Source organism: Rattus norvegicus, chromosome X (genome assembly GCF_021556685.1).
Source record: "Rattus norvegicus strain SHRSP/BbbUtx chromosome X, alternate assembly SHRSP_T2T, whole genome shotgun sequence".
Classification (NCBI taxonomy): domain Eukaryota; kingdom Metazoa; phylum Chordata; class Mammalia; order Rodentia; family Muridae; genus Rattus; species Rattus norvegicus.
Window position 1 is genome coordinate 78,306,719 of NC_141554.1, and position 21,882 is coordinate 78,328,600.

At 38.3% G+C, this 21,882-nt stretch overlaps 1 protein-coding gene across 5 annotated transcripts in view; it reads left to right on the top strand.

Moving 5' to 3' along the window:
- The window catches only part of Pbdc1 (polysaccharide biosynthesis domain containing 1), a 217,252-nt gene that overhangs the window by 122,386 nt on the left and 72,984 nt on the right, over positions 1–21,882 (top strand). The gene's annotated exons all lie outside the window — the stretch shown is intronic.

The window sequence follows — 21,882 nt, forward strand, 5'->3', positions numbered from 1 at the left end:
CACAGCAATAAAACCCTAGTTAAGATGAAGGGGGTAGGAAAGAGGGAGGGAGCAAGGAGAGGGAGGGGAGGCAGAGACTGAGACTGGGAATGATTCAGTCTTTGAAACCTCAAAGCCCACCCCCAGTGACACACCTCCTCCAGCAAGGCCACATCCTCTAATCATCCTACCCCCATTCCAAAGCAGGGCCAAAGTAGTCAAATATATGAGCCTATGGGGGCCATTTTCATTCAAACTACCACATTCCACTCCCTGCCTCCCATAGGCTTATAGCCATATCATGATGCAAAAATGCATTCCGTCCCATTTGAAAAGTCCACATAGTCTTTCACAGTCTCAGTGAAGTTTAAAAGTCTCTGCTGAGACTCAAGGCGATCTTTTATTTGTAACCCCTTGTAAAAATCAAAAAGCAAATTGCATATTTTAAATATTCAATGGCACAGACCATATATTACCATTCCAAAAGAGAGAAAGGGAACATAGTGGGGAAATACTGGGCCAAAGCAAAATTGAAACTAAGCAAGGTAAATTCAAAACTACGTAGCTCTATATCTGACGTCAGAGGACTTCGATGGTTTTCCCTGCCAGCTTTGCTGCCTTGAACACATTTCTTGCTCTTGAGCTGGTCCCATCCCTGAATGCAGCTTTCTTTGGCCGATGTCTCACGACTCTGGTTTTCCAACATCTTAGGGGTCACCAACACAATCCAGGCTTCCATTTTACAGCTTTGTTCAATGGCATCCTAGGGCTTCTTGCCGTCTCAGGGCCCTCATGTAAGGTCTGCTTTTCCACATACTGCCTGGCTTTTGGTGTTCTCAGCCATGGAATAGATGCCACAATCTCATCCAGTATTCTTCATGACTCTAAAGCCAGAACCAGGTAGACAGCACAGCCAGGGTTGGCCGTCTGCTTGAGGTGAAGCCCGAATCACATTTACATCAGATTTTCTTTGTTGTTGGTTTTTAGGAGCAGAAATTTCCTCAGATCTTTCCTGTTTTGCAAATTTCAGGATTACCTAGGCAGGGTCTTGCCATGAGGACACTACTTCCTTTATTCCTTTCTTGAATCAAGCTGCTCATCAGTTCAGCAAAATCTTTGTCTCCAACAGTAAATTTCCTGGTACTCATTTTTGCTTCAAATTTTGTATTTTTTTGTTCTGCATGTTCCTTTTCATTTTAGCCCTGCATAAGAGTGATTACTAATAACCATGTAACAGAAATTACCTCTACCAAAGAAATTACTATAAAATGTTTCAATTTGGCCCCAGGCAGACTCTTAGGACAAGGGCAGAAAGCAGCCACATTCTTTGCCAAAATATCACAAGAACAGTCTCTATCCCAGTTGCTAATTTTGTTCTTTGAAACCTCCTGAACTTGATTCCATAGTCCACATTGCTGTCAGCACTACTGTCTTCCAATATCCTACAAGGATGTTCCATTAAGCTCTACTTAATGTACCATTTTTCCAGTACAAAGACCCAAAGTCGGCCATCTTACTCCTAAAGCAGTCAGTCAGACAGACAGACAGACAGACAGACAGACAGACATGTTCAGGTATGTCACTGCAATAGTCCACTTTCTGTTTCTGTCTTAGTTACTTTTCTTTGGCTGTTACAAAACACTGTGACCTTGACAACTTATAAAAGGAAGTACTTGATTTGGGGCTTACAGTTTTATAGGGTACATATTAACAGAACAGAGGCATGGTAGAAGGAGCATGTACGAGATCACGTTTTGACCTGCAAGTTAGAGTCAGAGAAAGAGAGGTGGGGAAAATGAGAATGGTATAAAGGTTTTGAAATTTCAAAGCCCACCCCCAGCAACAGCTTCTCCTAATCCTCCTCAAATGGTTCTACCAACTGGGGACCAAATTTATGAGCCTATGGAAGTAATTTTTATTCAAATCACCACATTGCTCTAAACTCTAAAATTCTCCCAAGAAGAATGAAACCTCTAAGCATTTGTACCATAGACTTATCTTTAAATTTTGGTGTTCAGTTACCCAGCAGCTGGTATTGTAGCACCATCATTTGGCTGTTAAAACCTTCTATTCCATTTTGTAAAGTAAATGCCTGCCTGGATGCTGCCATGCTTCCTGCCTTGATGATGATGGACTGAACCTGTAAGCTAGTCCCAATTAAATGTCCTTTATAAGAGTTGCCTTGGTCATGGTGTCTTTTCACAAGAATGGTAACCCTGAGAAAGTGAGTTATCAGGTAGGTGTGGTAAACTGACCCTTTTAACTTCAGAGTCATCTCTTCAGTCCCCAAATCTTCTATTCTCAATCCCTGGTGGCTCTCTGGAACTTTTCCAGCAAAGGCTTTCATCTCTTACTACCTTTGCCTTCTACTGTCTCAGTCGTTCTCTTTCTTATCCAGTTGCTCTGTTTTCTAGAACTAATTCAGTTGCTGTTTAGTTGCTTAAGTGATGATATATCCAGGAGTCTTAGGGAATTATGGCTTTAAGAGTCAGTCTCTAGATCTTTATACTGCTTGCTGCTAGGTGACTGCCACTGGAAGCCTGGTATTTTAATCTATTAGTCTTAGCATCTCAGCCCACCAGTAGTCTTTATTAGAATTTAGTATTGGAGCACAGGACAGAGGTAGGAAGACCTCGAAGTGTTTCTTTATCTAGGGCCTTGTAAGATTTCTCCTTCACGGGGTTGGGGATTTAGCTCAGTGGTAGAGTGCTTACCTAGGAAGCGCAAGGCCCTGGTTCGGTCCCCAGCTCCGGAAAAAAAAAAAAGAACCAAGTCTACTTTAAAAAAAAAAAGATTTCTCCATCACGTTGGCATAACAATTGCTGTTGTCATTGTGCAGGTCTTGATTTAGGCAACCATAATGTTGAGCTTTCATGTTTGCAGTTTCCCTATCATTCATATATATATATATATATATATATATATATATATATATATATTTATATATATATATATATGTGTGTGTGTGTGCATATATATATATATATATATATATATATATATATATATATATATATATATATATATATCCTGGTCCTCTGGCTCTCTTCTCCATTATTTTTCCTGAGGTTGCATTGTAGATGTATCAAGGTCACTTATTCTTCATTTTGACCCATTGTGGAAATTAGTAATAATCACCATCTGCTACAAAAAGATGGTTTCAAAATGTTTTCATTTTATGTTTCACAAATTTTAATCAAAATATAATTCTATTACTTTCCCTCATTTCTTTGCTCCCTACCAAATTTCCTAAGTCCTCTCTCCTCAACTGACTCTCACTGACTCTCAAAATGATAGCCTCTTTTTCTTTGATTATTATTCATACATAAACCCATGTATGTATGGAAAAATATATAAATACAACCTTCTGACTCTCTTTTTGTTGTCTGTGTGCATATTGTTTTAGGGCTGACCACTTTGTTTTGGGTAACCAATTAGGGGGCTCCTCCCTGGGAGAGGTTAATTCTCCCTTTTGCAGTCATTAATTAGCTGTAGTTCTTTGTCTAGAGATAGGACTCCATGAGATTTCCTTGTTTCCTTCTTAGTATATCTAGATGATGCCATTGTTTTGCCTTGTTTTTATAACCATAGGGGAAAATGTTTTCCTGCTGACCTTCTGGTAGTCTGGTTCTTACAATCTTTCCTCCCCCTCTTCAGAAATGTTCCCTAGGCCATAGATGTACGAGTGGTTATGCAGCTATATCCATTGGGCCTGGGACCCCCACAATCTGTTGGTCTCTGCATTGTGTCCATTGGCTGCGAAAAGATGCTTTATTGGTGGGGGTGCTAACTACACTTAGCTGTGTATATAAGGATACAATTTAGAATGTAGTAAAAGGATTATGTTGGTCTAGAAAAATTGTGGTAGTAGATCCAAAAGAAACTTTATTGAGGAGGGTCAAGAGCTATACTTATGCTAAAGACTTAGAGATAGGATCCACGAATGTGAGAGAATATGTAACACTTGTCTTTCTGGGTGTGGGTCACCTCACTAAATATAATATTTTCCAGTTGTGTCTATTTAAAGGCTATCAGACCTGAGCTAGGCCTGAGAGTGTGGGCATGGCATGGGTGAGTTCTTTGGTGCACCTTTGAAATGTTTAAAGCAGTTGGCACAGGAGAAGGGCTTAAGAGTTAAAACCACATACTCAAAACAGCTTAACTGATTTTAAGGAAAGATAAGCATTAAAGACCAACCATGTTATTAACATTTTTAATGGTATTCAACAGTGCTGAACACCTAAGTAAGTGTTCTTAGGAAAGGGAGTGTCCCTCTAATCTATTTCATTAACATGAGGTAGTCTGAGACCCTACCACCTACTTAAAATGAGTATTCAGAGAGTCATCCATAACTACGAGAGTACGTTCATAGAACTTATATTCTGGTAAGGCACTATGTTTTCTATGCAGGTTCTAGGCTTGACTGTCCTTATATTCTAGGGTCTAGCTGAACTTTCCCAAGAAATATTCGAATCTTAGGCCTGGCATTAGCCTACAGAGCAAATGGCCAATCAACTACCATGTGTCTCTCAGTGTTTCTGCTATAGGCTCATGCTTCTCTGGGTTTACTTAGATTCTTTATTAACACACCTCAAAATTCTTTCATGTTTTGGCTGATAAAAAAGCCAGACAATAATGTATAAGATATAGGTGTTGGGCTAGAAGACATATTTAGTGGCCTTTTAAAACAATTTGTTTACTTTTTAGGTGCATTGGAATCTGCCTGCATGCCTGTACAAGGATGCCAGATCCCCTGGACCTAGAGTTACACACAGTTCTGAGCTGCAATGTGGGTGTGAGAGATTGAACTTGGGTCTTCTTGAAGAGAGGACAGTGCTCTTAACAGCCAATCCATCTCTCCAGGCCCCATATTTAGCAGCTTTAAAGATCTGAGTTTACATTTGTGGGATCTGGCCTAAAAGACAAGGACTATAAAATAAATATATTTAAGTCCCTTTTAAATCTTGAAAGTTTCATATTAGTGATCAATCAAGTTAGTGGAAAGGGAATTTTATCCATGAGGTCTGGAACTCCATGTATTATATATATATATATATATATATATACAAGGCTGGTTCTGCCCACTGATCATTGAACAAATGAGTAATTTCCACATTAAAGATGGAGAGATTTTATTATTGAGTAGAGCTCAGGGATAGAGTGTTTGCCTACCATGCACATTGCCCTTGTTTCAATTCTGAACAAACAAAAATATATCTTTTTCAACCCTACTTGGTTGTGCTTACCTGTTTCTTCAAAGTACAAATTGAATATTTGAACGACAATATCACAATATTCTTGAGTTTGAGGTTTTTGAATGTAAAGTTTTTCAGAATGTTACAAAGTGCCATCAAATGTGGGGATTATTATTTTCTTACAATTGGTAACATGGCTACAACTTGATCTCTGATAGTATTTAATGGGAAAATTTTCTAAGGTTAGAAAAGGAACATTGCTTGAAGAGTGAATCCTTCTGTAGCCTCTGACCTTTAGACTAGTTTCTATAAGCCAGCAGGATGACTCAGTAAGTAAAAAGGGCTTGTCACCGACTCTAACAACATGAGCTCAATTTCTAAAACCCGTATAAAGATAAAAGGAGAGAACTGATTTCCAAACATTTTTCTCTGAACTCATCCACAGAGATCCATATCATATGTGCCCCCTATCACAATTGATGATGATGATGATGATGGTGGTGGTGGTGGTGGTGATGATGATGATGATGATGATGATGATGATGATGATGATGATGATGATATCCCCTGAAGCCACCTACTTTCCCCCTGGAACAATATAAAGAGAAGTTGGACAGATATGGTGAAAGGCTATGAGTAGTTTCAGTTATGAGGGAAAGCAAGAGCTACATGAAAGGTTGAAGAAGAGTAAATAAAGGAGACAATTGGTGGCAGACCATATACAAGCCAAGGTGACACAGATAGTATCATGTGCAAATGTTTCTAATATTTTCTAAAAGAAAACTTTTAGAAATGAATTACTTTTTAGAATAACGGTGTTTAGATAGCCCTACTTACATGTAAAGAACCTTAACATAGGCCTGGAGGCTCTCAAGGAGTACAAAAGTCTTTTTTCTTTGGCACAGGTAGGATGGGTGGGGCGCTTTGTCTCTGCAAATGGGCTGGCTAAAGAACCAGAATGATGGGAAAGGGATTTGGATCCCTGGAATGAATTCCGGGGCTGGCAAGAGCAGATGATATTCTTCCCATACTCCCAACTGTTTCTAGGAAACAAGCATTGTTTACCTTTTGGAGAGCAGGGGGAAAATGACATTTCTTTCACCAGGAAGAAAAAAAAAAGATATCTCTGTCTGATCATTTCTGGGCTTAGGCTTGTTTATTTATCAGCTGCTAGGAATCAACTGTTTTCTGAAGCCAAGTCCCAGTACACAGGCCTATGTAATGGGAGCATGCATGATTACTTAACAGGAGACAAGTACCACTCTGCTGGTGACACCTTTGTATCCTTGGTAGAAGCCTTCTAAGTTATGCATCTCTGTTTCTCCCTCTTTCCTCTGTTCCCTTCTGATTTTGCCTCCTCTTCATTTTCTTTGCCTTTTCTTATCTTCTTTCCTGATTCCCTTTTATAATTCCACCCCCATGTTCCTTCTTTTTTCTCTCTCCTTCATATCTGTGTGGTTCTTCTAACTGTTACCATCTCTAGTTGGCTCAGATTCTAGGCAGTTGTGCATCTAGGAGACTTTTCCACCCCTGACTTAGAGAAAAGATAGATGTAAAACCAATATTAGCTCATCTCTTTGGTCCCCCAGCTGCAGAAGGATTGTTTGCCAGGACTCTGTTTTGCCTTACTTCAATATAATATAAAATGACTCCAACCTAGGAACTTCCATCGTCTCCCTTGAGAACAATCATTCTACTATTTAATACAATTTCCTTTCCATTTTTCCTATTCTGTAGTTTAATATTTCCTTTGCTTGACTTCAACTCATTATCCCTGGTAAGATTATCTGGGGCTCCTCTAAGGTTTTCTGCTACCTCTGTAGTGCTTATGCCTAAATGTACTAATCTCAGTCTTTTAGAATAACAATGCCGACCATTAAAAGTTCTGGTCTATGACTACTTCTAGCAGTAATTACTAGGACTTTTAAAATGTAAATTCCAAATCCTAAAAGAATTTAACAACTTGTAGGACCACAAAGTTAGAAAGTAGTGATTCTGAGGTGCCAAACTAGATGTACTTTATGCCAAAACCCAAATCTTCCCACAGCATCAAAACAAGGTTCAGGATTGCATATGATGGGCTTCACAAGACTACTTATCTAATTACTTTATTGATCACTCAGTGTAGTTCAAAGATTCCATGATCAAATGGATTTTGGCGTACATAAGAGGTACCATGCTGTGTTAAAAGAATTCTTGGCTGGATGAAGCAAAGAAGTGCAGACCGACAGGAGCCGGATGTAGATCTCTCCTGAGAGACACAGCCAGAATACAGCAAATATAGAGGCGAATACCAGCAGCAAACCACTGAACTGAGAATAGGTCCCCTATTGAAGGAATCAGAGAAAGAACTGGAAGAGCTTGAAGGGGCTCGAGACCCCAAAAGTACAACAATGCCAAGCAACCAGAGCTTCCAGGGACTAAGCCACTACCTAAAGACTATACATGGACTGACCCTGGACTCTGACCCCATAGGTAGCAATGAATATCCTAGTAAGAGCACCAGTGGAAGGGGAAGCCCTGGGTCCTGCTAAGACTGAACCCCCAGTGAACTAGTCTATGGGGGGAGGGCGGCAATGGGGGGAGGGTTGGGAGGGGAACACCCATAAGGAAGGGGAGGGGGGAGGGGGATGTTTGCCCGGAAACCGGGAAAGGGAATAACACTCGAAATGTATATAAGAAATACTCAAGTTAATAAAAAATAAAATAAAATAAAAAAAATTATTTATTATTAAAAAAAAAAAAAAAAGAATTCTTGGCGGGCTGGGGATTTAGCTCAGTGGTAGAGCGCTTACCTAGGAAGCACAAGGCCCTGGGTTCGGTCCCCAGCTCCGAAAAAAAGAACCAAAAAAAAAAAAAAAGAATTCTTGGGATATATTTATACTCATCAAACTGGTCTGGGCATTTGGGCATTTTATGTATAATAACTCACTTTGATACCTGCAGCTAACAAATTGAGACACAGAGGCAAGTGATACTAGGTATTATAATACTCACAATCACTCACTACTAAGTTACACAATTAGGTGCATGTCTAAGTAGTCTCAAACTCAGTATTATTCCTTGACAAATCCTCTGTAACCTTACTTCTTTCTGTTCTTTGCTTTCTCTCTGTATACAATGAATGGAAGTTAGACTGGTACAGAGACCTGTAAGCTGTGTATTGCTGAGCTCTGTTGTTTCACAGAGATATCTGGGAATGGGTCAGAGCAATTACCAATGCTGTCTTAGTTAGGGTTGTCCTGCTGTGAACAGACATCATGGCCAAGGCAACTCTTATAAAGACAACTTTTAATTGGGACTGGATTACAGGTTCAGAGGTTGAGTCCATTATCATCAAGGAAGGAGCATGGCAGTGCCCAGGCAGGAGATGCTGAGAGTTCAATATCTTGTTCTGAAGGCAAACAGAAGATTAGCTTCCAAATAGCTAGGAGGAGGGTCTTACAGACCACACCCACAGTGACACACCTACTCCAACAAGACCACACCTCCTACTAGTGTCACTCCCTGGGCCAAGCATATACAAAACACCAAAAATGCCTTAATTCTCCTAGCTCGTTTTTAAACTACACCAGATCTCCTTTTTACAGTTTTACAATATCAAAGTTTCCCTACTTAAAAATATATTTAAATGATACAGCAAATAAGTATCAGAATATCTTAGAGAATGGCAATTCTCTTTCTTGTCATTATGTGATTTAGCCATATTAAACATTAGTCCATACATCACTCACTAGAGGCTTTTAGTTATAGAGAATTTTAGGTTTGTTCCACAATACTGAAAGCCTGTATAGGTTTGCACATGAATTCATTTGAATACTGTACATTATCTTTATCTCTTTCTCCTCAGGACATCAGTTCTAATTTTTTTGACCTGATTTTAGCACCACTTAGAATCTTTACCTCTATATCAATTGTTCCACAAACACTGGATACTCTTTTGACTCTTAGGGCCATAACACAACTTTTAGTGTAGTAAATTGCAACATTTATTGGTCAGGAATCCCCCAAATTTTATTGTTCTGATACACTACAGCTTATTGTTAAGTCCAAACTTTGGTTATATTCAGATATACTCAGTACTTCTGAGTACTAAGGGTGTGTTAAGGGTAGTTAAACATGGAGTTTTATGGGAACATTGGATATTTTTTAAATTAATGGGAATGGAAGAAACAGGGAAAACATCATATGCCAGTTGCTCTACCTTGAACTATACCTAAGGTCCCCATATTTTACTTTTATTTCCTTATGACTTGTGAGATAAGAAGTTCCTCCTATGTGCAGGAAGATCGGATTCTTCTCTATTTGGAAATCTGTTAAGCCCATAGAATAGTGACCTGAAGTGGAAGTTTCTGGATAGGTCAGGTGATATAGACTCACCTGTTGTCTTGCTAAGGCAAGACCCATGGGAGGACATGTGATGTTTGGAGAGAATATACATAGAACTCAACAGACAGTGATGGTACACTTGCATAGCTAGCCTTGCAAGGATTTATTGGTACCGAGTCTTTATCTTTGCCTTTGCTGATCTTCACTTCATTGAGAAAGGCACTGTAGAGAATTTCTCCTGGCATCGAGGTCTGATTCAGCAGAGGCCTGGCTGTTTCTGCTGGATTGTGCCACCACTGCTGATTTGTGTTTGGTATCCTGACACTACTGAACTAGACTGCTGGTATCCTAACAAATGGATATTGGAATTACCCCAGGGAACTTCTAAACAGGTCTACATCCCCTTGTACTATTTAAGAATCTTTTCTCCCTTACCTTTGGACAATGGGCTAGAAAGGGTTGAAGGGGTTGAAACCCCTTATTAAAAGTAGGTTTAAAAAAAACTAAGCCTACAGTGATCTGACATATTTGTAGCATATCCATGAATTATAGACCATGCTTGGAATAATTTCTATTAGCTACAATTAAACTTCAAATGTCATGGAATCTTATGGGAGAAAAACAATTGAAAACTGTAGCTATTGTTTTAGTGACAATGAAGTAGCTTCACATATGAGCCACATGCATTTTACCTAACAATATAGTATGTTCCATATCAGATAATTCTCTTAAAAGTTACTTCATAATAAAGTAATAGGTGACTTTATCTGGGTTACTAACATCTGCCTTGTATGACCATTTTGGCTTACCTATCATAATATGCTAAATATAAGAAAATCTTATCATAAAGCCAGAACCAACATGAGGCAGCAAGCTTTAGCGTTATATGACTGCAAAATGACTACTTTGGGGACCTTTCTAGTCACACTCTTATATTTCTTTTATTTTCATTGTGTCATTGGACCATCACATAAAAAATGTTGCAATGCCTTTCTGGTTCTATAAAAAGAATACTGTCCTTCCAAGTGAAGAAGAAATAGGTGTCACTTGCCCCTTCAATTTTATTCTTCCTAGAGAAATGTGATATTTTCTGTTCACTCAGAAAAACTGATCAATTTTTTTTTACCTATTGTTTCCTTCAAAAGTAGCTGCCTATCATGACTCTCTTTTGAAGTTCTGTAAAGCCTTATAAAATAAAGTAGAAAGTGGAGCATTCAGTCTAAGAATTTTTAAAATGATAGTTATTTCTCAATTAGAGTATGAATCAAAAAAAGCCATAACAGACTAAGATGTCAGCTTTTTATAAACATGATTATTTTCTAATGCTAAAAATTTCCCTCATTTGCTGTCTGCCTCTTTTTACTTTATTTTTAGTATTTTTCTTTTCACAATTATAGTGTTTCATAGTTGTTAAAGCTAACAAGAAAAAGTCATCATTTTTGTGTCCAAGATTGGTCTGAATGGAATGGAATAGCAGTTTCCTTTGATGTGAATTCAAAAAACCATACAAAAGAGAAATTATTACAAGCTATAATCCTGCCATTTAAAGACCTTTTCCCCCATAATTAATCTCTACTCCAACTCTGGAAATTTTGTTTTATATAATTAGAGGGGTTATTTGCTTGGCAAACTCATCAAAAGCTGCTACCGGACCCCAAATGATTAAACTGTCTCTCTGTTTGGAAGATACTACTCTACCTTTCATTTCCAGTGACATACTATTCAGCCAATGAGCATGGGAAAAATGACACCAAAGTATGTTTTTGTCTCAGATTTATAGTAATAGTTGATATCATTAAACATACAGAAGTACATTGCTACTCTTTAAAGTTCAACTTATGAAAATGAGAAAAATCCAGAGAAAGGATAATTTTGAAAATTACTATAGGCCAAAAACTTTGTTCTGGGAAATTTAGGGCATCATAACTTAGAAAGAATCTACACTTTATTCCCCAGACTCATAATGCTTATAATACACACAAGTCTACATCTATATTGACAGACTAAGTTTAGTTTGGCTAACATTTATTACTGTTAAGAGTGAGTTAGCTTTATTGACACACAATACATAACAACAGCTGGCATAATTTTCTCTCAGAAGTATTTTATTTTGGATATTTGTCATCTACTGGCCCTCTCTGGTCTGGTGTGCTGGCTAGTTTGATTTAAACAAGACACAAACTAAGATTGTGTGAGAGGAGGAAGCCTTAATTGAGAAAATGCCTCCATAAGATTGGGCTGTATGCAAGCTAGTAAGGCATTTTCTTAATTAGTGATTGATGGGGGAGGTCCCAGCCCATTGTGGGTGGTGCCACATCTGGGCTGTTGGTCCTGAGTTCTATAAGAAAGCAGGCTGAGCAAGCCATGAGGAGCAAGCCAGTATGTACCTCTCCTCCATGCCCTCAGTATCAGCTCCTCCCTCCAGGTTCCTATCCAGTTTGAATTTCTGCATTGGCTTCCCTCAATGGACTGGCGTCTTGGGATATGTTAATCAAATAAACTGTTTTCTCCACAAGTTGCTTCTGATCATGGTGTTTCATCACAGCAATAACACTAACTAATATAGTCGGGTACACAGGCAAATGGCCAGGTTTGAGAGGGGGGGGAGGGGGAGAAGGAGAGGAGTGCAACATTGAATAATTGAACATTACACCAAGAAGACATAGTCATCAGAGGAATATTAACCCCCTAATAGGCAAAAGATCTGAGCAATTAGAGCCAAAGACTATGCTTAATTGTGTAATTTAGGGTTTTGGAATTTAGGATGGTATTTATTTATGTCATTATGCCTAGTCTCTGACAACCTCTTTGCTGTAGCTGTAATGTTCACTGTTGTATTTTTCACATTTATAACAAAATATGTCCAAATGTGCTGACCATATAAACTTGGAATGCTAGAGATTTATTATGAACATTCCAGGCTTACATTTTTCTAAGAGCCTGTTCTGTTTCTTATCAGCATTTCAGAAAAACCCACACATGCATGCCTACATCTTCTCCAAGCTAAAACAAAACAAATAATCAGGCATGAAGGAAGCAGGCCAATGCATGGAGTTTTGATTGTCTCCCCATGGATATTGATCAAATCAACACAGCTGTGACAGTGTCCTAATGGAAACAACAAGGCATTTGGGAAAAACAGCTTTGAATGTTGTAGGCTATATTTGGCTGAGTGGCCTCTGGAAAACTTAACATATTTGAGGCTTATTTACTTAAACCATAAAATGACAAAATAAAACAGATTTCATAGGGCTATTGGGAGGATTTGCAATGAGATAAGCTGTACAAGTGGCATATCATTTGACAGCAGTTGTTCTGCAACATGAATGCACTTTGAAAACATCATTCCTGGTGCAGAAAACCGGGTCACAAAAGAAGACAATGCTATAAAGTTCCATCATATGTGTTTTTAAAGCAGTGAAACTAATACACAGGAAGTAGAATTGTGGCCATTACGAGGTGGAGAAAAGAGGAAAGTGGAATAGTTCAACAATAGGCTTTTATTCTTGGTTTTGTACTACTGGGCATTGAATATAGGGCCTCAAACATACTGAGCAAGTGTTACTCACTGAGCTATATTCCCAAGCCAAGAAGTGTTCAATGGGAACAGACTTACAGTTTTAAATAGGTTATATATATATATATATATATATATATATATATTTAATTATTTAATTATATATATATATTTAATGCTACTTGAAATAGTTAATGAGAAATTTAGTGCTATGGTATTTTTATAATATTTTTTGAAATTATGTTTATTATATCATTTCCCTGATCCGTTTCCTCTTTCTAACCCTTCCCTCACATTACCCCATGCATAATGTTACCTGTAAGGATATACAGGTCTAGCCACTTGGTTTTGGATAGCCAAGGGATTCTTCCCTGGGGAAGATAATTTATTCTTGGGAATGGTTGCACCATTCACCAGTTGCTAATAATTGAGGCTGAAGAGCTTTCCTTCCTCCACATTAGCATGCCCATTAGTAACATGTTCAGGTGTTGTTTAGGTAGCCAGGTTGATGACATTTCATGGGTGCAGCCTCACACCAGACTTCCTGTTCCTCTGACTTGTAAAATCTTTATTCCTCTTCACTAGTGATCCCTGAGCCTTGGGTATAACAATTGTGCTGTAGACATTATCAGTTGAGACTGGAAATCACATGCTTTCATGTTTTCTGTATTTTTCTCAGTTGTGGTTCCTAGTAATAGCACCCATCTGTGCAGAGATGAGGGTAAGAGATGAGGGTAAGAACTACCCTCATCTCTGGGTGTAAGACTAAATATTTAGAATATAGTTAGAGATTATACTGGTTTAGTAAAGTGGTGATTATAGACACTCCTCAAAGATTCATGACCTCGCTAGCCCTGAGTAGTTGGCTAGGTTTCCAATACCAGACATGGTTTCCCCCATGTTGAACAGGCCTTAAGACCAATTAGAGTGCTGTTGGTTAGTAACAAGGTACACATGCCACTCTTGGACCTTTAGGGTTTTCATGTTATTCTTGTCACTGCTGTGGTTCATAGATGGATAGAGCTATTGGCTTCTGCCTTCTTGGAAACTGGCGTGGTGCCTTTGGTACCACGAAAGCTAATCCTCAGGGAAAAGGCTTTCAAGCCAGATCCAGCTTAGGGCTTCTGGATTCTGTGTCTGAAGTTCATGATTTCTTCAGTTATAGGGACTTAACTTTAACCACTGGGAGGAGAGCAGGGACAACCACAGCATCCTATAAAGTTTTGGGAATTTCTTGCACAATCCTGACCAACAACTCAAAAGCAAGTATCTACTGCCTGGTGTTGGGGTTTTTGTTAGATAGTCTAGATAGATGTTATGTTAGATAGATGGCTCTTGGAAGGAGCATTGTCAGCCCAGAAGGGGAGTGTTAATTTAAACTGTATACACATACAGTTTGTATGGATTTACCTATATTGTATATCTCTTTAGATATTGATATTATCCCTTTTAACTGTAAAATACCATTACTGTTACCTTATTCACCTCCATCGTTTTTCTAAATTTATCTTTCTACCTCTCCATAATTAAAGACCTCCTCTGTTTTTCTGCATCTCCCCTTCAAATCTCTTATTCCAATCCATGGTCCTCTTTTAATCTCCTGATTTCTGCAATTACTCCAGGTTGCATACCCACATCTGATGACTTAGGGAAGATAGATGAGAGAGAACATGCGCTGTTTGTCTTTCTGGGTCTGGGTTACTTCATGCAATATCAACATTTCCAGTTCCATCTATTTACTTACACATTTCATTATTTTCTTAGTCATTACAGATGAACAGTAGTCCATAGTGTACTATATTTTATTATCCATTAATTGCTTGATGGTCATTTGAGTTGTTCCCATTTCCCAGTTATTGTGAACAGAGCAGCAGTGAACATGACTTAATGGAGAAGGATGTCAAGTTCTTTGGACATAATGCCAAGAAGTAGCATAGCTGAGTCAGATCATTTATTCTTTAACCTTTTTGAGTTTGCCACACTGATTACCAGGTGACCAGACCAATTTACAGCCCCCACTCCTAGTGAAAGAAAGTTTCCTTTATCTCACATTCTCTCCAGCATTTCTTGTTGGTTGGTCATTTTGTTGAAATCTTCAAAGTTGTTTGATTTGGATTTCCCTAATTGCTAGAAAGATGAACATTTTTGAGACAGTTCTTAGCCATCTTTATTTTGTCTTTTGAGAACTCTCTGTTCAGATCCCTAGCCCATTTATGAATGGCTCACTTTTTCAGTTTGGTTTTTAAGTTCTTTGTATACTCTGGATATTAATCCTCTGCCAGGTACACAGCTGGCAAAGATTCTCTCTCACTCTATGGGCTACCACTTAACTCAGTTGTTTCCTTAGCTGTGCAGAAGCTTTTTAGTTTTATGAGTCCCACATGTCAATTGCTGCCTTCATTTCCTGAACAAATGAGAACCTGTTCAGAAAGTCCTTTCGTATACCAATATTGTGTAGGGTAGTGACTATGTTTTTGTCTATCTGTTTCATTATTCCAGGTTTCACATTGAGGGCTTGGGTCCATTTGAAGGTAGATTCTGTGCACTATGATGGATATTGGACCTGGTTCCATTCCTCTATGAGTGGACATCTACTTTTCCTAGCACCATTTGTTGAAGATGCTGTTTTTCCCCAGTATACATTTTTGGCATTTTGATTAAATATTAGATGGGCATAGTCACACATACTCATGCTTGTGTCATAAATTTTGTTTCACTGACCTACATACCTGCTTTTGTGCCACTACCAAATTGTTTTTATTACTATGACTCTGTAATATATCCCTCCAGAATTTCTCTCTTTTTTCAGTGTTATTTTGGCTATCCAGGGTCTTTCCTGGTTCTATGTGAATTTTAGGATAGCTTTTTCCTATTTCTGTGAGGAATGAGATGGAGATTACACAGAATCTATAAATAGCTTTTGGTAGAAAGCCATTTTCACATTATACCAATCAAAACATTTAAGTTTTCTAGTGTCTTTATCTCTTTCTTCACAGATTTAAAGTTTGTATTATGAAAGTCTTTCACCTCTTTGATTAGGCTTATTCCTAGATATTTTATTTTCTTTGAGGCTGTTGTGCCTGGGAGTGTGTCCATTCTCTCTCCCCCCCCCCCCTCTCTCTCTCTCTATATATATATATATATATATATATATATATACATATATATATATATTTGTTGTTAGTGTATAGGAAAGGTATTGATTTTTGCAAGCTTCTTCTGTATCCTACCATGTTGATGAAATTACTGATCATTTCTAGACTTTTTCTGGTAGAATTTTTAGGATTTCTTATGCATAATATTGCTTCAGTTTTTCTTGATTTAGAATAATGTCTGTTGTTTGTCTCATATACAGCTTTCAATATCTTCAAGTATGTTGTCTCTTGTCCTACACTCTAAGAAAGTATTTGGATTCTAGCAAAAGCTTTTTTTGTACCTATTGATATGATTATATTTTTATCTTTAAGTTTATTTGTCTATTACATTTATTGATTTGCATCTATTCAACATCCCTGCATTTGTTGGATATAGATAACTTGGCCATGGTGGATAATCTTTTTGATGTATGTCTGTATTCAGTTTGTTGTTGTTGTTGTTGTTGTTGTTGTGTCTTTTGCCTGCTTTTGGTAGTGTGACTGGCTTCATAGAAGGAGTTTGGAAGTTCTCCTCTTTCTTTCTTTTTTTTTTTAAATAGTTTAAGGATTTGTTGTAGATCTTCTATGAAATTCTAGTAGAATTCTTCTGGGAATCCATCTGAGTGTGGACTTTTTTAGTTGGAAGGCTTTTTATTCCTTTGTTATGGGTCTGTTTAGGTTGTTGACTTCTTTTGGTTTAATTTTGGTGGTTTGGCAGAATCTGGAAGTTTATCCATTTCCTTTAGTTTTCCAACCTAATGGAGTACAAGTTTTTAAAGTATTCCCGTATAACATTCTGAATTTCTTCAGTGTCTGTTGTAATGTGTCTCTGTTCATTTCTGATTCGTTAGTTTAGGTCTTCTCTTCCCTTCTTTTGGTTAGTTGAGCCAAGGGTCTGTCAACCTTATTTATCTTCTCAAAGAACCAGTTCTTAGATTCATTGCTTCTTTCTGTTGTTTTCTTTGTTTCTGTTTCATTAATTTTGGATCTTTTATTAGTTCTTGCCATCTAGTGGGTTTGGGTTTGGCTTATTCTTGTTTTTCCAAATTTGTGAGTTACATCATTAAGTCACTTATTTGTGCTCTTTCTGATTTATCGTAGGCATTTAGAGATAAAAAGTTCCCATGTAGGGAAATAAGGCTGCTTTTAATAAATCCCTGAAGTTTTGTTGTGTTGTGTTTTCGTTTTCATTTAGTTCCAGGAAATTTGTTCTTTCTTTCTTGATTTCTTTTTTGATCCAATCAACATTTGATAATGAGTTGTTTAATCTCCATGAGTTGTATGCACTTACTAGCGATTTGTTTGCTGTTGGCTTTACCTTTTATTGTGCTGTGATGAGATAGGATGCATAGAGATATTTTACTCTTTCTAAAATTGTTAAGATTTGCTTTGTGTTTGCTGTTTGGGTGAAATATTCTGTAGATGTCTGTTAATTCAATTTGGGGTGTGATATTTAATTTTGCATATACGTTTAGGATAGTAATGCCTTCTCAGTGAACTGTTCCCTTGATTAGAAATCTCTTCTGATTACCTTTGTTTGGAGTCTACTATGTCAGATATTGGAATAGTAATGTCTTCTTGCTTCCTAGTCCTATTTGATTGGAGTATTTTGTTAATATAGCTCTTTAGAATAACTTGAAATCAGGTATGACGGTCCCTTCAGAATTATTCTTTATTTAGTGCTTTTAATTGAAATGGAATTATATCACTTCCCCATCTCCAGTTCTTCCCTCTGGCTCCTTCCAGTTCCTTCCCTTCAATCTCTCTCTTGTCCCTTATCACTTTCATGTTGATAACCTCTTTATCTCCCTCTCTCTCTTTCTCTGTCTTCCATATATACATATACATATACATATGCATATGCATATACATACATCATCTCTATATACATATAACCTGTTGGGTCTGTTTTTATGCATATTTATGTTGTTTATGTATATTTAGTTTCAAGGCTGACCATTCTTCTTTGAACAACCAACAAAGGGGCTCATCCCTGGGAGAAGTACCTGCCTGTAACTTTGTCTAGGGGTGGGACCCTGCAAACTTCCTGCCTTCCATGTTAACACGTCCATTGATACTGTTATTTTTTCAGACTTTTTTTTTATTAACTTGAGTATTTCTTATATACATTTCAAGTGTTATTCCCTTTCCCGGTTTCCGGGCAAACATCCCCCTCCCCCCTCCCCTTCCTTATGGGTGTTCCCCTCCCAACCCTCCCCCCATTGCCGCCCTCCCCCCATAGACTAGTTCACTGGGGGTTCAGTCTTAGCAGGACCCAGGGCTTCCCCTTCCACTGGTGCTCTTACTAGGATATTCATTGCTACCTATGGGGTCAGAGTCCAGGGTCAGTCCATGTATAGTCTTTAGGTAGTGGCTTAGTCCCTGGAAGCTCTGGTTGCTTGACATTGTTGTACTTTTGGGGTCTCGAGCCCCTTCAAGCTCTTCCAGTTCTTTCTCTGATTCCTTCAATAGGGGACCTATTCTCAGTTCAGTGGTTTGCTGCTGGCATTCGCCTCTGTATTTGCTGTATTCTGGCTGTGTCTCTCAGGAGCGATCTACATCCGGCTCCTGTCGGTCTGCACTTCTTTGCTTCATCCATCTTGTCCAATTGGGTGGCTGTATATGTATGGGCCACATGTGGGGCAGGCTCTGAATGGGTGTTCCTTCAGTCTCTGTTTTAATCTTTGCCTCTCCCTTCCCTGCCAAGGGTATTCTTTTTCCTCATTTAAAGAAGGAGTGAAGCATTCACATTTTGATCATCCGTCTTGAGTTTCGTTTGTTCTAGGGATCTAGGGTAATTCAAACATTTGGGCTAATAGCCACTTATCAATGAGTGCATACCATGTATGTCTTTCTGTGATTGGGTTAGCTCACTCAGGATGATATTTTCCAGTTCCAACCATTTGCCTACGAATTTCATAAACTCGTTGTTTTTGATAGCTGAGTAATATTCTTCAAGTTTCTCTCCATTTAGTTTAATGTTAGCAACTGGTTTGCTGTATATGGCTTTTACTATGTTTAGGTATGGGCCTTGAATTCCTATTCTTTCCAGGACTTTTATCATGAAGGGGTGTTGAATTTTGTCAAATACTTTCTCAGCATCTAATGAAATGATCATGTGGTTTTGTTCTTTCAGTTTGTTTATATAATGGATAACGTTGATGGTTTTCCATATATTAAACCATCCCTGCATACCTGGGATGAAGCCTACTTGGTCATGGTGGATGATTGTTTTGATGTGCTCTTGGATTCGGTTTGCCAGAATTTTATTGAGTATTTTTGCGTCGATATTCATAAGGGAAATTGGTCTGAAGTTCTCTTTCTTTGTTGTGTCTTTGTGTGGTTTAGGTATAAGAGTAATTGTGGCTTCATAGAAGGAATTCGGTAGTGATCCATCTGTTTCAATTTTGTGGAATAGTTTGGATAATATTGGTATGAGGTCTTCTATGAAGGTTTGATAGAATTCTGCACTAAACCTGTCTGGACCTGGGCTCTTTTTGGTTGGGAGACCTTTAATGACTGCTTCTATTTCCTTAGGAGTTATGGGGTTGTTTAAATGGTTTATCTGTTCCTGATTTAACTTCGGTACCTGGTATCTGTCTAGGAAATTGTCCATTTCCTGCAGATTTTCAAGTTTTGTTGAATATAGGCTTTTATAGTAAGATCTGATGATTTTTTGAATTTCCTCTGAATCTGTAGTTATGTCTCCCTTTTCATTTCTGATTTTGTTAATTTGGAATAGTTAATTCAGAATAGTTCTACCTCAAGACCTAGCTAAACCACTCCTGGGTATGTACCCAAAAGATGCTTCACCATACTCCATGCTCAACTATTTTCATAGCAGCTTTATTTAGAACAGACAGAAACTGGAAACAATCCAAATGGCCCTCACCTGAAAATGAATACAGAAAACATGTTTCATTTACACAATAGAATGTTATTCAGCTATTAAAAACAAAGACATCATAAATTCTGCAGGTAAATGTGTGGAACTGGAGAATAAGTCCTGAAAGAACATGCATGGTATGTACTCACTTGTAAGTGGATATTAGCCATAAAGCACAAAATACCCATGATACATCCAACAGAACCAACAAGGTTAAATAAGAAGAAAGGTCTAAGCGAGGATGCTTGGATCACATTTAAAAGTGTGAGGGAGGTGGACAAAATGTCATAGGAGGCATAGAGAGGGAGATAAGTGGATGAGAGAGGGAGGGGAATGTGCGGGAAGGATCATGTGTGTGGACAGGACAGAGGCCAAGAGGGTCAGGGGAATAAATGGAAATCTGCAGTTGCCAGGGATGAGGATTGGGGGAAACTTTAGGAAGTCCCAGAGACCTGAGAATGGGATGTTCCCAGGAGTCAATGTGGATGACTTTAGCAGAAATATTTAACAGTGGGGAGATGGAACCTGAAAAGGCTACCTCCTGTAGCCATGAAGAACTCCTGGTGGAGGGATAAGGACACCAACTTACCCACAAAAATTTTGACCCCAAATTTGTCCTGTCTAAAACACACTGCATGTTTAAGCCTTGGTATTTGTATATTTCATGATCTGTAAATATTACTAAAATAAAGTAACATACATTGTTAACATACATCGAACTGGAGTGGGTAGGTTTGTTTCTCATGGTAGTACATAATAACAATTCTAAAACATTTGTGCAAATAATTGTGAAACATAAGTCAAATTTCTTTCATTTACAGAATAGAGATATAAATATAAAAAGGGAAGTCTTGAATATATCCTAGTACGTTGGCATAAAACTTGAGGCACCAATATAACCACTTAATTTTTTTAAAGATTTATTTATTTTATGTATATGAGTTCTTTATCTGCATATACACCTGCATGCCAGAAAAGGACATCAGAACACATACATGGTTGTGAGCCACCATGTGGTTGACGGGAATTGAACTCAGGACCTCTGGAAAAGCAATCAGTGAGCTAAGCCATCAGAACCACTGAGCCAACTCTCCAACCCAAACACATAATTTTTTAATCTAATATTTTTATTGATTGTTTGGGAATTTCACATAATGAACCCTGATCACCCTCACTTCCCAGTCGTCCCAGTTCTGTCTCCAGCCTTTGTGGCCTCTCCTCCAAAATAAGATTAAAACAAAAATAAGTCCAATTTGTGTTGTCCATCTAGAAACTAGTATATTGTCAAACTCCTGGTGGCCAGCTCCTTAAAAAAAAGTGAATCCTTCCCCAGCCCTGCCCCTACCAGTAGCCATCAATTGTAGAGAGCTCTACTTCACTATCCTTATCACAAATTTTGTTCTTTTTATTATATATTTTATGTATTTACATTTCAAACATTATCCCCCTTCCCTGTTCCTCTCCCATTCCCCCTCCCATACCTCTATGAGGATGCTGTCCCCCACTCCTACCTCAACACCCTGGCATTCCCCTATACTGTGGAAAAGAGCCTTTACAGGACCAAGGGCTCCTGTTGATGCCAGACAATGTCATCCTCTGCTACATATGTTGTTGGAGGCACCGGTCCCCCATGTATACTCTTTGATTGGTCATTTAGTCCCTGGAAGCTCTGGTTGGTTGGTATTGTTGTTCTTATGGGGTTACAAACCTCTTCAGGTCCTTCAATCACTTCTCTAACTCCTCCATTGGGGTCCCCATGCTCAGTCTGATGGTTAACTGAAAGCATTTTAATCTATATCAGTAAGGCTCTGGCAGAGCCTCTCAGGAGACATCCACATCAGG